At 45.3% G+C, this 16,410-nt stretch overlaps 1 protein-coding gene across 14 annotated transcripts in view; it reads right to left on the reverse strand.

Moving 5' to 3' along the window:
* Positions 1–16,410, reverse strand: part of LOC119953761 (guanine nucleotide-binding protein G(I)/G(S)/G(O) subunit gamma-7-like) — a 256,723-nt gene that overhangs the window by 122,771 nt on the left and 117,542 nt on the right. The gene's annotated exons all lie outside the window — the stretch shown is intronic.

The raw sequence follows: 16,410 nt of genomic DNA on the forward strand, positions 1-16,410 counted from the left end.
TACCTATAATTTTATCTGAACTGTGTGCATCGTGGTGGCGCAGTGGTTAGCATTGTTGCCTCACAGCACTGAGGACCGTATGGAGTTTGCACATTCTCCCCGTGTCTGCGTGGATTTCACCCCCACAACCCAAAGATGTGCAGTTTAGGTGGATTGGTCATGCTAAATTGCCCCTTAATTGGGTACTCAAAATTTTTAAAACATTTTTAGCCAAACTGTCCTATATAACTATTAATACATTCATTTTACCTCACCCACTTGAATAGTTCCCTGCACCACAGTGCCACAATTAGTTCCCTCACCCAGCTTGCATTCACTGCTCTCACCCACATATGCTCCAAGAACCTCAAACCTGTTAGGCAACTGCAAGGGCTGAGACTCTTCCACTTCTACCTTCTCGGCCCCCATACCACCTCACTCAGTCACACTAATCTGTCCCTGACTACATACCAAATCCAAAGAACACAGTCTAAGGGTGTGATTGGCAAGCGTCCAGATACCTTTCCCCGTCCCTGATGCATCGCAGTGCCCCGAGCTCAGACTCCAACTCAAATTGCTTAAGTTCTTCAAGTTGAAGAAACTTATTCCAAATGTCGTTGCGCAGATCACACTAGTAGTAACCAGCTCCCATACCCATTTAAAACAGAGTTAAGAAGAAATATTTTCAGAGGGACATGAGTCATTGGAACACTCTGCCTCAAGAGGCATTGGAAGCAGAGTCTTTAAAAAATTTTTTTAAGGTAGAGATAGAGATCGATGAGCACGGCAGTGAAAGGTTATCAGGGTAGGCAGGATGTAGAGTTGAGATTACAAATCAAATCAGCCATTATCTTATTGAATGGCAGAGCAGAAGGGCAGCACGATAGAGCAATGGTTAGCACTCCTCCTCACAGCGCTGAGGTCCCAGGTTCGATCCCGGCTCCGGGTCACTGTCCGTGTGGAGTTTGCACATTCTCCCCGTGTCTGTGTGGTTTTCGCCCCCAAAGATATGCAGGGTAGGTGGATTGGCCATGCTAAATTGCCCCTTAATTGGAAAAAATGAATTGGGTACTCGAAATTAAACAAAAAAAAAAGAATGGCAGAGCAGGCTAGATGGGCCAAGTGCCCTACTCCTGCTCCTTGTATGTTATGTTCGCTTGTACGACAACTGCAACACATCACCTGCTCTGCCATTCTTAATGTTTCATTTTATTAATTAGGTTTCAAATGCTTTTAATCTCCAAGCTCCTAATTTGACAGAAAATCATTGTTTAGAGAGAGGAAAAGAGAAGAAATAATCACCAATCAATTACCTTCCTTCCTGTTGCATTTTCATTTTCTTCAAATGCAGGCAGTCTGCTCTGCACCAAGATTCAGCCCTGCTTCTTTAAATTCTTCCTGCCATAGCACTTTTCCCTCTCAGGCCTTCTCACCACTTCGGTAAAATTTTTAACAACAATTGTTATAAAAACATAGGTTCGCCCCGGGGGAGGTTTTACTCAGGGAGAGGCGGAGGCTACAGGCGGAACTGGGGGCACTATCCACGAGCAGGGCCGTGGAACAGCTTAGGAAGGCGAAGGGAGTGGTGTACGAGTATGGGGAAAAGGCTAGCAGACTGTTAGCGCAGCAACTCAGGAGGAGGGAGGCGGACAGGGAAATAGGTAGAGTGAGGGACGAGGGGGGGGGCGCAAAGTGGAGGATCCGGCAGAATTGAATAGGGTATTCCGGGACTTCTATCGTAAACTGTATACTTCGGAGCCGCCGGAAGAACCGGAGGGGATGAAAAGGTTCTGGACGGGTTAACATTCCCAACAGTTGGGGGGGGGGGGGGGGGGGGGGGGGGGGGGCGTGGAAGAGCTGGGCGCCCTGATTAGAGTAGAGGAGGTATTGGGGGGCCTAAAGGCCATGCAGTCGGGGAAGTCCCCGGGGCCGGATGGATACCCAGTAGAGTTTTATAGGAAGTTCTCTGAGCTGGTGGGCCCGGTCTTGGCGAGGGTTTTCAATGAGGCAAGGGACAGAGGGACCCTGCCGCCGACAATGTCACAAGCCACCATATCTCTGATATTGAAGACCCGGAGGTGTGCGGGTCCTACAGGCCAATCTCCCTGATTAATGTAGACGCCAAGCTCCTGGCAAAGGTACTGGCGGGTAGAATGGAGGACTGTGTACCGGAGGTGATTGGGGAGGATCAAACGGGGTTCGTGAAAGGTCGGCAGCGGGCGGCCAATCTGAGGAGATTGCTCAACGTGATAATGATGCCCCCGGCGGGTAGAGAGCTGGAGGTAGTGGTGGCAACGGACGCCGAGAAGGCCTTTGACCGGGTGGAGTGGGACTATCTATGGGAGGTGCTCGGACGGTTTGGGTTCGGGGAGGGATTGGTGGATTGGATCAAATTATTATATCAGGCCCCGAGGGCCAGCGTCAGGACCAACAGAGAAGTGTCGGAGCACTTTAGGTTATACCGAGGGACCAGGCAGGGCTGCCCGCTCTCCCCGCTGCTGTTTGCGCTGGAAATAGAGCCGCTGGCGATGGCGCTAAGAGCCGCAGAGGGTTGGAAGGGGATGGTGAGGGGCGGGGTTGAACACAGGGTTTCTCTTTATGCAGACGACCTGCTCCTGTACGCGTCGGACCCAGTGGCCGGGATGGGAACTATACTGGGAATGCTGAGGGAGTTCGGCCAGTTCTCAGGATACAAATTAAATACGGTCAAGAGTGAAATGTTTGTGGTCCAGGCAAGGGGCCAGGAGAACAGATTGAGAGGGCTACCGTTTAGGCTGGTTGAGGAAAATTTCCGGTATTTGGGAATCCAGGTGGCACGAGACTGGGGCAGGCTGCATAAGTTAAATTTGGCCAGGGTGGTGGAGCAAATGAAGGGAGAGTTTCGGAGATGGGATGCACTCCCGCTGTCGCTGGCAGGGAGGGTGCAGACTGTAAAGATGACAATCCTCCCTCGATTTTTGTTTATTTTTCAGTACCCTCCCGATCTTTATCCCACAGTCCTTCTTCAAAAGAGTTAACGGGCTGATCATGAGCTTTGTCTGGGCGGGAAAGTCTCCGCGGGTGAAGAAGGCGATGTTGGAGAGGAACCGCAGCGAGGGAGGGCTGGCTTTGCCGAGTCTGGTCAATTATTACTGGGCGGCCAACATCGCTATGATAAGGAAGTGGATGGTGGGTACGGGGTCTATTTGGGAGCGGGTGGAGGCGGCTTCGTGCAGGGGCTCCAGTTTGGAAGCCCTGGTCACGGCTCCTCTACCGCTGCCGCCGGCCAAGTACACCACCAGCCCGGTATAGGTGGCGACCCTGCGGATATGGGGCCAGTGGAGGAGGCATGTGGGGGAGATGGGGGCGTCTGTCTGGGCGCCAATCTGCGACAACCATCGGTTTGCCCCCGGCAGAATGGATGGGGGGTTCAGAGTATGGCGGCGAGCAGGGGCGGGAAGGGTGGGTGATATGTTCCTGGAAGGGAGCTTCGTGAGTTTGAGGAGCTTGGAGGAGAAATTTGGGTTGGTAAGGGGAAATGATTTTAGATACCTACAGTTGCGGGACTTTGTTCGTAGACAGGTCCCATCTTTCCCGCGCCTCCCGCCAATGGGGATCCTAGACAGAATAGTCTCTGGGAGGGATGAAGGGGAGGGTAGAGTCTCGGGTATTTATAAGGTGCTCATGAGGGAGGAAGGGTCCCAGACAGAGGAACTGAAACTTAAATGGGAGAAGGAGATAGGCGGGGAAATGGAGGTTGGGCTGTGGGCAGAGGCCCTGAGTAGGGTAAACTCGACCGCGACATGTGCTAGGCTCGGGCTGATCCAATTTAAGGTCGTTCACCGGGCCCATATGACGGTGGCTCGGATGAGCAAATTTTTCGGGATAGAGGACAAATGCGCTAGGTGCGCGGGAGGACCAGCGAACCATGTTCACATGTTCTGGGCATGCCCTGAGCTGAGGGGGTACTGGGAGGGATTTGCGGGGGTCATGTCCCAGGTGCTAAAAACAAGGGTGGTGATGAGCTCAGGGGTGGCAATTTTTGGGGTTTCGGAAGACCGGGCGTCCAGGGGGAGAAAGAGGCCGATGTGTTGGCCTTTGCTTCCCTGATAGCCCGGCGACGAATATTATTGGCGTGGAGGGACTCAAAGCCCCCGAAGACTGAGTGGTGGCTTGCGGACATGTCGAGTTTCCTGGGGATGGAAAAAATTAAGTTCGCCTTGAGGGGTTCTGTGCAGGGGTTCACCCGGAGGTGGCAACCATTTATTGACTTCTTTGCGGGAGAGTGAGCGTCAGCAGGGGGGTTGGGGGGTGGGGGGTGGGGGGGGGTAGAGTAGAGTAGGAGGGAAAATATGGCGGGTAGTACCGGTGGGAGGGGAGCGGGCTTGTGCAATATGTTACGGTGGAAGTATTGAAAGTACGTGGATGTTTGCACATTTTTGCTTCCTTTCTGATGATGTCTGTAACTGTTTATAAAGCCAAAAACTACCTCAATAAAATTGTTTATTAAAAAAAAACATAGGTTCGGAATTAAACGATAAATACTGGAAAACAATATTTATATTTGTCATTTATGCTACCTAGCTACCAGACTAACATTCTTGATGTGCACAATATTGAAATCATAGCAACAGTTAGCTTCTATTTGGCCTGAGCTACGTTTACTACAGTAGTAATGTCCATAATATGTCGTAATGAAAATGTCTGTATCATTGGTCACTCTCCATTTTTCTGATTGATGTTGTATTTTCAAATGTGTCTGTGGGTAGTGCTTCTTTCTATAAAAAAGGTTTCCAAGACATTAGTGAAGGCACCGTCACTCCACCTCCCATGACGAGCACGTTATGTAAATGAAATGACGCAGTCGCTGCATCAGAGATCCGGCCTTTAAGCAGAGGAATCCCTCCCACACAGTTTCACACCACCTACACAATGAGATGCTAATCAACGTACATCTAAGCTCTAGTTGTACTGGCACATGGTGTATAGTAGCTGGCTTGAATGCAGCCCAAGTGAAAAGACAGCAGTGAATCACACAATGAAAAAAAAAATCAAGCCTTTGCACAAGAAAGGTTAAGGTCTGGGGATTCTTCACAACGTCTTTACAGAAGAGCAGATTCACATACACGTCAAATGATATAGAGGAAGCACGGAACTGCACTGTATTATTAACCCTCAGATGGTTGCAATAAATATTTACACAAAAATATTTGTTTTATAACAGATTTTAATGTTAAGAGTGACAAAACTTTCCAAATCAAACGCAGGGATACACAGGATGGGACCATAGCAAAAGTAGCCAGGCAGAAAATATTGGTATGCAATATAACAAGGCAAATTTAAGCAGCCTGTATTTTGTTGGTATATATACACAAATGCAAAACAAATGTATACATTACCATGGATTTGATGTCTCACTGTTGAAGTAGATTCGGACAGTTCGTAAATAATAAATAGCACTGGTCAGACAGGATTGTTTTCAATAATCACTGTCTATATGGTACAGCCTGTGTTGGCACAACTTTGCAAGAGAATTAAAACAAATGACAACAGAACTAGCTATAATTTTTGTTTAGTGGGTACATCTAATTGATCTTTAATTGATTTTTGCCTCCATTCAAAATGGAAAATATTGACTGGCACATTGGACATAATACAGGATGCATCTCTTCCAGTTGTTCTTAAAAATGGAAAATAATTTTGAAGTGGGTTGATAAAGCAACAATTTGATTGCAATTTCACTCAGTACCGCAGCTATGGCAACTGCAATAGTGGTCGCCTTGCTTAACAGCATCCTGCAAAATGTTTCACATAAATGTTGCCCTCCACGTTCTACCCATGTTTGCATGGGTTTCACCCCCACAACCCAAAGATGGGTAGGGTAGGTGAATTGGCCACGCTAAATTACCTCTTAATTGGAAAAAATTAATTGGGTACTTTTAAAAATAAATAAATGTTCCGTCCAAATAGAATCATGTATTTGCTTGGTATTGCTACAATTTTACAATGTCACAGCCTCCTTGAGCTGTGTACCTCAGAGCTGGGTCTCAGGTTAAGTTAAGGAGCAGGCAATCTTGGGAGGGGTTAAGAGCCTCAGCGGGCTGTATTGTACTACATTGTTTCTCATAATGTCACATTTTCCAGGAACCAATTAAACTATGTTAAGCAAGGACTTCCTGTACCTATGACACTAGCCAATAACAACATTCTGGACATTTCTCTCTAATGTATTTGCTTCGTAGACATTTACACTAAATACTCTGTACTGTGCTTTACTTATGCACCCCAACAGGAGAAATAAAAGCTAAGACTTGCAACTAGAGTCACTCTTCTACGGACACTATTTGACCAGGTAAACAGTACCTCATTTGGGGGATCTCCAGATGAACAGTCGACAGTTCTTGGAAAACGGGAAAGTATGGTTGTCTTATTTTACATATGAAACTGGGAGTAGCAAAGTAGCAAAGATATTCTGTGCTGTTAATTTGATTTAAATTCACAGTAAATTTATCAAAAATACCTAAAGTATATATTTTGTCCCTATCCAACAATGTGACCTGAAATCAGGTAACTCAACATAGCTCCTGATCCATTATGTAAATTCTGAAAGTCTGGCACCAGGTAAAAACATTATCTAGCAATAACCCTGAAGGTTGAAAGGGCTGGAAACATTCATTGTCTATCTCAGCAACTAGACAAAGACCAACCATTTAAATCAGATTCTGAACTACCCGCAAATAAAATTTAAGAAATTATTGATTTTTTAAATTGGTCAGTGACATTGTACTCTGCTGGCGAAATGACAGCTCAGTACTGGCTGTTCATGTGCCTTCCACTGTAACAAAAAAATCAAAACTGATGTCATGAATCACAAATTGGCATTTTAGGACATTTTAACCAGTTCTTAGCCCAGATGTACTCATCCTAATAAAGCACTAAAGTAGGCAGGTCAAGGAGGATCTCTTTGTCCATTTAATGTGTGTCAGTTCCTCTAAATTAAGGTTTAACGGTACAGTGCAGTTTTTGTTAATGCACATCAATCTTACTGAAATTATCAAGAAAAATTTAATTGAGGATGCATTTACTTTTGTCTGCCTCATAACTAGACATTTGCCTACATTTTCCCTTAAAAGCACAATTTGCTGTGGTCAGTAATGATCTGACCAAACACCAGGATAAATTATTCCACTCACAAAATCCAAACTCTATTCGAAACTTAAAAAGAACAAATTGGTTCCAAGCCAAATTAAAAGGTAATCAAAATGAGGCAGGAAGCAGAAGGATATGGTTCACTGAAAGTAATTAACCCCAAATAAGACCCTGTTAATGGTGCCCCAAGCAAGGAAATTAAACATTAAAAAAGTATCACTTTAGCAGAAATCCTAATGTTCCAACTCAAGGACAATATTAAAAACGCTCACATCTAGCACGGTGGCGCAGTGGGTTAGCCCTGCTGCCTCACGGCGCAGAGGTCCCAGGTTCAATCCCGGCTCTGGGTCACTGTCTGTGTGGAGTTTGCACATTCGCCCCGTGTTTGCGTGGGTTTCGCCCCAAAAACCCAAAGATGTGCAGGCCAGGTGGATTGGCCACACTAAATTGTCCCTTAATTGGAAATATGAATTGGGTACTTTAAATTTATAAAAAAACAAAGCTCACATCTTAAACTATCACTCATAAAATGTCATCTATCATATTAACAAGTGATAGCAGCAAAGTGCACACATTAAAGAGAAATGAATACAGTACTTGGCCTTCTAATCAAGTTCTATAATTGATATCTGATAACTTTTTCTCCTTCCACTAAGCTATGACACTAAGCTCAACCAAAGGAAATACACACACGTACACAACATGCACTACGCACAACATGAACTACGCATGCCCAAACAAAGAGGTTCCCACTCCACAGACACGCCTCCACTGCCCACAAGGTAATCCCCACAAGGTTACGTCAGCACGTTCCAACCACACAGTTTCTGTTCCATTGCACATTTAGCCTGATGATCAGTCAGTCACTGGAGAATTTCAACAACTGAAATTAAACATCGTGTGTCCATTGACAATTTAAATGCTGGAAATAAAATATAACTCGCTCTGCCAGTATTCATTTTTTAAAAAAGTTTTCAATTTTGTGAGCACAATTTTCCACTCAACTTTCCCTCCTGTTTCATAAGTGCTGACTAAATCCACAGTTTCACAGTCATCAGCTGCCTCCAGTATGTTATCCGAGCAGCTATTTTTCAAGTTGTAGCCTCAACAGTGAACATCGTCCGTCAAAGACAGCATCACATTTAAGCTGGACATTGAGCCGACATCCAGGTAAATGTTCTTTCCAACAAGAGTTAGGCTATCCAATTCTATTACTAATGTGTTATTACGCTTCTAAAAACGATTGTGTGGGCTACTGTACACCAGATGCTCTGTTCTGTTTAATCATTTTGTTTATTTGCATTTCACTAATGCAAAAGCAAAATACTGAGGAGGCTTCAAAAATATGAGATAAATTCTCCACATTGCAACTTCTTTAGCAATACAGAACTGTGATGCTGTCAAGGTGAAGTCCTTGACTGATGTTTACCAATGTTGCCTCTAAGCTGCGAGGTTGTTTGTAAAGTCAAGATCTTGTCACACAGGGAACCAACATGCAGCACAGAGACAACGTTCCTTTAAGATGCATGCATGTGTAGTCACGTGTAGTTGAAGGGTACAACAAGCTCACTGCTCACAGTAAAGAGGTTAGAGGGAACATTGTTTACATTGAGCCAATAAAGCTCACTAGTCAAAGCTTGGATCAAATGGAGATCTAATCCCAATTTTACAACCTTATGTGCAAGGACATGGATACAACTCTCTCAACAGTCAATGTCATGCATTTATATAAATTATTGGCACTTGGGCAAAGCAAGTCACAACACCTTTGGGATCATTACCAGGAAGGATTACAGCTTTCAAATGGGAGAGGAATGTGAAAAACTGAAAAGGCAGAGTGCAATGCATGAGATGACATTAGCATGAAATAATATTTTCAAGTGACAATATTATTTTACATGCTTAGCAAAACTGGCAACAAGTCCTCACGGTATTGTTCTGCTATTTGTAGCCAACTGGCTAGAAAGAGAAGTGACCCTTGAGTGGCAGAGTGCCTTTTCTTCACTTTCTTCTATTCACTTGAAGGAACGGGTTTCGAGTGTCGCATAGTTCTCCCCGTGTCTGCGTGGGTTTCCTCCGGGTGATCCGGTTTCCTCCCACAGTCCAAAGATGTGCAGGTTCGGTGGATTGTTAAACTGTGCTTAGGTTAAGTGGGGTTACTGGTTTACGGGGATAGGGTGGAGGTGAGGGCTTAAGTGGGGTGCTCTTTCCAAGAGCCGGTGCAGACCCGATGGGCCAAATGCCCTCCTTCTGCACTGTAAATTCTATAATCCATGATAGTTCTATAGTGTTTCTTCACCTGGTGGAGCATGTTTCTCAGCTATTTTACACATGTGTGTGCCTAACTCTATTCTTAATCTCCATCTAAACAGATGCACTTTCCAGCAAGAATCACTGGTCAGTATCAGGAGTGGAAAAAATAACTTGAAAAATAAGACAGGGAAGAGGATCACTTCTTTTCTCGAGGGTTTGAGTGTCTTTGGAACTCTCTTCCTCAAAAGATTTTTTTTTTCTTAAATTTAGATTACCCAATTCATTTTTTCCAATTAAGGGGCAATTTAGCGTGGCCAATCCACCTACCCTGCACATCTTTGGGTTGTGGGGGCGAAACCCACGCAAACACGGGGAGAATGTGCAAACTCCACACGGACAGTGACCCAGAGCTGGGATCGAACCTGGGACCTCGGCGCCGTGAGGCAGCAGGGCTAACCCACTGCGCCACCGTGCTGCCCTCTTCCTCAAAAGATGGTGGGAACAGACTTTGAATATTTTTAAGGCAGAGGTAATTTTTGATTAACAAGCAGGTGAAAGGTCTCAGGGTAGTTGGGAGCGTGGAGTTGAGGTTCCAAGCAGATCAGTCATGATCTTATTAAATGGTAGCGCAGGCTAAAAAGGGCCGGGTGGTCTACTCCTGTTCCCAATTCGTATTTTTGTATTAGTGCCCTAAATGTCGCCACATTCAACTGCAGAGTGTGAAGTCCACAAAATTATGAGAGGTATAGATAGGGTGAATAGTCAGAAGCTTTTTCATAGGGTGGTATACACAAATTACAAGGGGGCACAGGTTCAAGGTGAGAGGGGAAAGGTTTAGGGGAGATGTGTGGGGAATATTTTTCACAAAGGGTGGTGGGTGCCTGGAACGCATTGCCAGTTGAGGTGGTGGAGGCAGGCATGATAGCAATGTTTAAAATGGTGATAGACACATCAACGGGCAGGGAATGGAGGGTTACAGACCGTTTGGGCAATAAGTAGTATGTCTAAATAAGGAATCTGGATTGTCGCAGGCTTGGTGGGCCGAGGGCTGTTCCTTTAATGTAGTATTTTTGTTTCTTGTTTAGGAAATAATATCTAATGATATTTTGTGCTATAATTTCATAGACATTAATGAATTTGACCACAAAGCCAAAATATTAAAATTTCAAAAAAGTTATAAACAACTTACATTCCTCTCTTCAACCCCTACTCAAAGCTACCTTATGCTATTGTGCTATAATGTCCCATAGCTTGATTACCATATTGAGTTGGTTTATCTCTGCCGATATAGCAGCAGAGTTCTCCAACTGACACAGTAATGGTGGATTAGGGAGAGGAAACAAAATAATTGGAGCAGGAACAATATCTCGGGGTTTTTACTGGAAAGTGCATGCAAGGCTGTCGGGTAAGAATATGACTGGGGTTATCTGCAATGCCCTCACCCAAACACTGCATCAATTCCAAAAGAACAAAATTCAGGGTTGGATGATGGGATGGGGATTTTGAGGAATAGACTTTCATTATCTTCTGATCTGTCCACAGCAGTTGTTTCATAACTTGTTAAAAACAGGAATGTTAGTGAACACATTTATTTTCAGGTTTGTTGTAATTTCAGAAAGCAGGGCAGCACAGTGGCAAGCATTGCTGTCTCACGGCACCGAGGTCCCAGGTTCGATCCCGGCTCTGGGTAACTGTCCGTGTGGAGTTTGCACATTCTCCCCGTGTTTGTGTGGGTTTTGCCCCCACAACCCAAAAATGTGCTGGGTAGGTAGATTGGCCACGCTAAATTGCCCCTTAATTGGAAAAAAAATAATTGGGTACACTAAATTTATTTTGAAAACGAACAAAAAAGTTATTTCAAGCACACGGTTAACAGTGAAAATGCTGCGACACTCCAGGAAACAATGAATAGACCATTAGTATTGTGCATAACAATACAGGAGGGCTAAGTGGGAAGTGAGCAACCATACACAATACACAACAAATGTGTGTGAACTGGGGAAATTCTGTGTCCCAAGAGGTTCTACCTCACTAATGTTGCATGTATAGTGGCACTATTTTAATTTGATGTAACAAAACCAAAAATTGGGTGTACAAGTTTAACACTGGGATAAGGAGTCAAATGTTGCAGTGCAAACTAGACGTTGACTAGATCTGCTGGAATTTGAATTGGAAACAAGGCTAATAAAAAAGGAACTATAAAATTGAGTTTCTGGAATTTTGCTTTAAAATTATAATGCAAATAGAAATTCCTGTTAGAGTTGTTTGCCTGTAAGACACACACACCCATCAAATGTGCTAAAAACATTGCACCTTGAATTGTCATGGTCTCCCTCTTCTGTTCTCACGTGCAATTATGAACAGAGTACATTATCAGCTTCCAAGATACTCGCAACTGATGCAATTAGTCAATTATTTTTACCTACTACTGAGAACAGCATTTCTGCAAAGTTTTATTTTAATTTAAGTTCGCTCACAAGGTGAATTACTGCACAAATATATTCAACAGGACTTCAAATGAGCAACTCTGTTTTGTGCAAAAGAAATCAAAAGTGTGGTACTCATTACAACTGATCCCTTCTGAAACAGTGTTCCTGTTGAAGAATTCATTGGAACTATAGCTCTTGAACATTCTGTTATGAACTGTGGCATTCGCAGAAACAGGAGCAGTGTTCAATTGGCAGCAAAATACATTTTTTTTAAGTTGCAAAAATAAGTAAAGCTGTGAACTGCACAGTTTACCACCTTACTAAGTACTGTAACATGAATCCCCAAGTACCTAAACCTATCCCTCGCTACCGTAAATGGCACCCCCCCAAATTAGCCCGCTGTGCCAGCTCATTCACCGGGAATACCTCGCTTTTCCCTACATTCAGCTTGTATCCCGAGAACCTTCCAAACTTCCCCAACAGGCCCATAATCCTTCCCATACTCTCCAACGGATCTGAAACATACAGCAAGAGGTCATCGGCATACAGCGACACCCGATGCTCCCTCTGTCCCCTCATTATCCCCTGCCACTCTGCCAACCCCATGAGAGCCACCGCCAATGGCTCTATGGCCAGCGCGAACAGCAACGCCGACAGCGGGCACCCCTGCCTCGTACCCCTGTGTAAGTCAAAGCTTCGTGAGCTCATATCATTCGTCCTCACCCTCGCTCTTGGCGCCGCATACAGCAACCGCACCCATGCCACAAATCTCGGCGCAAACCCAAACCTTCCCAAAACTTCAAACTAGTACCGCCACTCCACCCGGTCAAATGCTTTCTTCGCGTCCATAGACACCACCACCTCCGGTACCAGAGTTCTCGACAGATTCATCACCACATTCAACAAGAATGGACGGGGCTCCATAAGTGGAACTTAAGTGGAACCTGGTGGAGGAGGCCACGGGGGATCTTAAGAGGTGGGATACACTGCACTTAACGCTGGCGGGGAGAGTCCAAGTGGTGAAAGTGAATATTCTGCCGAGTTCTTGTTTATCTTTGAGGCTCTCCTGATCTTTATACCAAAGGCCTTTTTTCGGAAAGTGTACACAATCATTTCTGACTTTGTATGGGCAGGGAAGGTGCCGAGGGTGGGGAGGACCCTGCTACAGAGGCAGAGGCAGCAGGGGGGGTTGGCGTTACCAAACCTGCTCCATTATTATTGGGTGGTGAATGTGGGCAAGGTGCGGCGGTGGTGGGAAGGAGAAGGGGTAGAGTGGGTTAGGATGGAGGAGGAATCTTGTGAGGGGTCTTGTTTGAGGGCTATGGTGATGGCAGCATTGCCAATGGCTCAGAGTAGGCATTCAGGGAGCCCAGTGGTGCAGTCCACGTGAAGATATGGAATCAGCTGGAGGCGGCATTTTAGGGTGGAAGGGATGTTGGTGCTAACGCTGCTGTGCGAGAATCAGGGGTTTGAGCCGGGGGGGTTGGATAGTGTATACAGGAGGTGGAGGGAAGTGGGGTTGGTCAAGGTGAGGGATTTTTATTTGGGGGAAAGGTTCGCCAGTCTGGAGGAGCTAAGGGGGAGGGTAGAGCTGCCAACGGGTAGAGAGTTCAGGTATCTACATGTTAGGGACTTTGCATGTAAGGTCTGGAAGGGGTTCACTAGATTGCCACGATACACCCTGCTGGAGTGACTGCTGCTTCCGGATGTGGAAGGGGAGGGAAGAATTGGGGATACAAATAAGTGGCTGGGGAGCAGGGAGGCGAGAGGGTGGTGAAGATCAAGGAGAAATGGGAAGCGGAGTTGGGAATGGAGATCAATTGGGGAGTATGGAGTGAGGCACTGTGTAGGGTAAACGGGACCTCCTCTTGTGCAAGGATGAGCCTGATACAGTTTGGTGCATACGACTCGGGCGAGAATGAGTGGATTCTTTCAGGGGGTAGCAGATGAGTGCGAGATGTGTGGGTGGGGGCCAGCAAATCATGCACACGTTTTGGGGTTGTGAAAAGTTGTGACGATTCTGGGCAGGAGTGTTCGCGGTTTTAGCCAGGACAGTGGAGGAGGAGGTGGACCCGGACCCTTTGGTGGCGATATTTGAGGCTTCAGAGAAGCCGGAGCTCATGGAGAGGAGGAAGGCCGCTGTCTTGGCCTTCATCTCTCTGATTGCACGGTGACGAACTTTACTGTAGTGGCGGTCGGCATCGTCACCGGGGGTAGCAGCATGGTTGGGTGTGACCTGTACGACTTCCTGGTGTTAGAGAAGATAAAGTATGAATTAAGAGACTCAGCAGGGGAGATTGAGGAAAGGTGAGGGATGTTTGTGACCGTGTTTGAGGAGCTGTTCGTCGTGGGTGGGTGGCAGGGGTGAAAAAGGAGGGGGGGGGGCGGGGGGGTGAAAAAGGAGGGGGGGGGGGTTGAAAAAGGAGGGGAGGTGAAAAAGGAGGAAAATCTGTACAAACTGTGTAGTTGATTGTTGGGAAGAATGTTTCCCGGGGTGTTTATTTGCTGTAACTACTTTGATACAAGTTTGAATAAAATGAGTTTTTAAAAAAAATACTGTAACATAAGCATAAACAACTTTATTTCTCACAGATTGGTGATATTTTAGATGCTAAAGGTCGAAAACAACCACGCCAGAGTACTGCCAAGGCTTTCTCCTTGGGGGAAACCATCAGCTTGACATTATCACTGTGCTTAACGCTGTGCACGATACTGCTTTCAAACATTCATTGTACTAACTGAGCTGCTTTTGAGTTCATTGACAGTGAACAACGTGCGTCACGATTAGAAAGTCCTGATACTAAATCAGGAGCCCAGATTTTGCAATGTCAGTAATGGCAATGCGTTCAATGCAACAGGATGCTAGCGAGAGTGCACAATTTCTGGGGTATGCACATTCACACTGGAGCGCGCAAAACCAATGGAATTTGGCCTAATTGTCCACTAATTATGAATTCAGTGCAACAGGATGCCAGAGAGGGTGCACAACTTCTGGGATATGCACATTCACACTGCAGCGAGAGAAAACAATGGAGCCAGCATGAATTTGGGCTAACTGCCTACTAATTATGAATTAAATACACTTTAAAATTTGAGATCTGAGTTTCTGGACATAACAAGACTCCTCTCAATTTGTGAATACTTAATGAGGAATACTTAATGAAGAGGCCCAATCCAGAAAGGATATTTTGAAAGTTAAAATTGATTGTTTTTTTCCCCCCAAACAGGAAACTTAGTCTTACAGGACGATTTATCTGATACGAGCATTTACTTTTGTAAAAATCAAGGTCTACCAAATCAGATTTCTCACAGCCTTTTTTTTCAAACAGCAGGTGCATCCTTTATATTGTTTGTGATAGTAAGCCATGCCCACAATTGCCTTTTTTCACTTGTGTGGCACCACACTTCTGGGCCTGGAAGGGAATCCTCTCTCAAGACAATCAAAATTCTAGCCATGGGGATTGCAGAAGCTCATACATAGATTTATTCAATGTTAGCAAGAGAGAGCACAGTTTCTAACTGCAGAAACTGGGCCCTATTCACCGTAAACTGATACCTGTATACAGCTACTATAAACCAGGCGTCATCATCATAACTAACTTTTGATGCAAATCTCGATAGAAAGTTTCATAGCATGATCATTTTACTTTTAAATTAGAAGTGATTGGCACGTTAAGAATAAAATTACAAAAACTGACAGAGACTCGCAAAATGTGGTATATTTAACCAATTTAATGACCTCATCTTCCCCTCCAATGCCATCTGCTCACACTCCTCCCATGTCACCCATATGCCATCCCCTTCCTCCCAACCATTCCATAACACACATGCGCACACACCCATATTCTCACAATTAGGTATAATGTTTGAATTATGCAAGAACAATTTGAAGTGGCTTAAAAACAATGGCCATAATTGTCACAAAAAAATGTCAGAGTGCCATTTTTGCCGAGATACTCGGTGAGATTCCTGCCAGCACAACTGGTACTTCTCTGCAATTTTCAGGCTCTTATTAAAAAAAATGTCTTCCCTTACATGAAAAACATCACGCTAAGGTACAAAACATCTGATTCGCCCACCCCACAAGTCATCTGAGCAATTAAATAAAGGGAGAGCTTCATTCAAACGGTTTCACAGCACTTGCTCCCATTCAAGCCAGGAGGGTGGCAGTGAGGAAATCTGCACATCTATTCCCAGAGGGGACCCTCGGCTGTTTGCTGGAGGAGAGGCAGGCGAAGGACAATCTGGCAAGAGACCTTCCAGCAGGGTGACAAATCCCATCTGGGAGACGGTCGCAGCACTGGTTAGTGCTGGAAACCTGACCAAGAGGATGGGTGTGCAATGTAGAAAACAAAATGAACGACCTGTTCCAATCAGCCAGGGTAAGTGGTCCCTTTCTCCTCTCTGCACTCCACCCTCAGTCATCCCCCCAAAATGTCACTTTGATCTGACATGCTGCCACCTCGTAGGGCCCCTGTACCTGACCGCACCAGTATCCTCAAAAACACCCACCCCCAGCACTTCTCATCACAAAAATGTCGGATCTGCGACTGCCCAAGGATGTAACTGCATCTGGGAGTGCTCTTCATAAACAGGAAGGGGTTCCACTCCATCAATGTAC

The sequence above is a fragment of the Scyliorhinus canicula genome, chromosome 18, assembly GCF_902713615.1.
Source record: "Scyliorhinus canicula chromosome 18, sScyCan1.1, whole genome shotgun sequence".
Taxonomy (NCBI): Eukaryota; Metazoa; Chordata; class Chondrichthyes; order Carcharhiniformes; family Scyliorhinidae; genus Scyliorhinus; species Scyliorhinus canicula.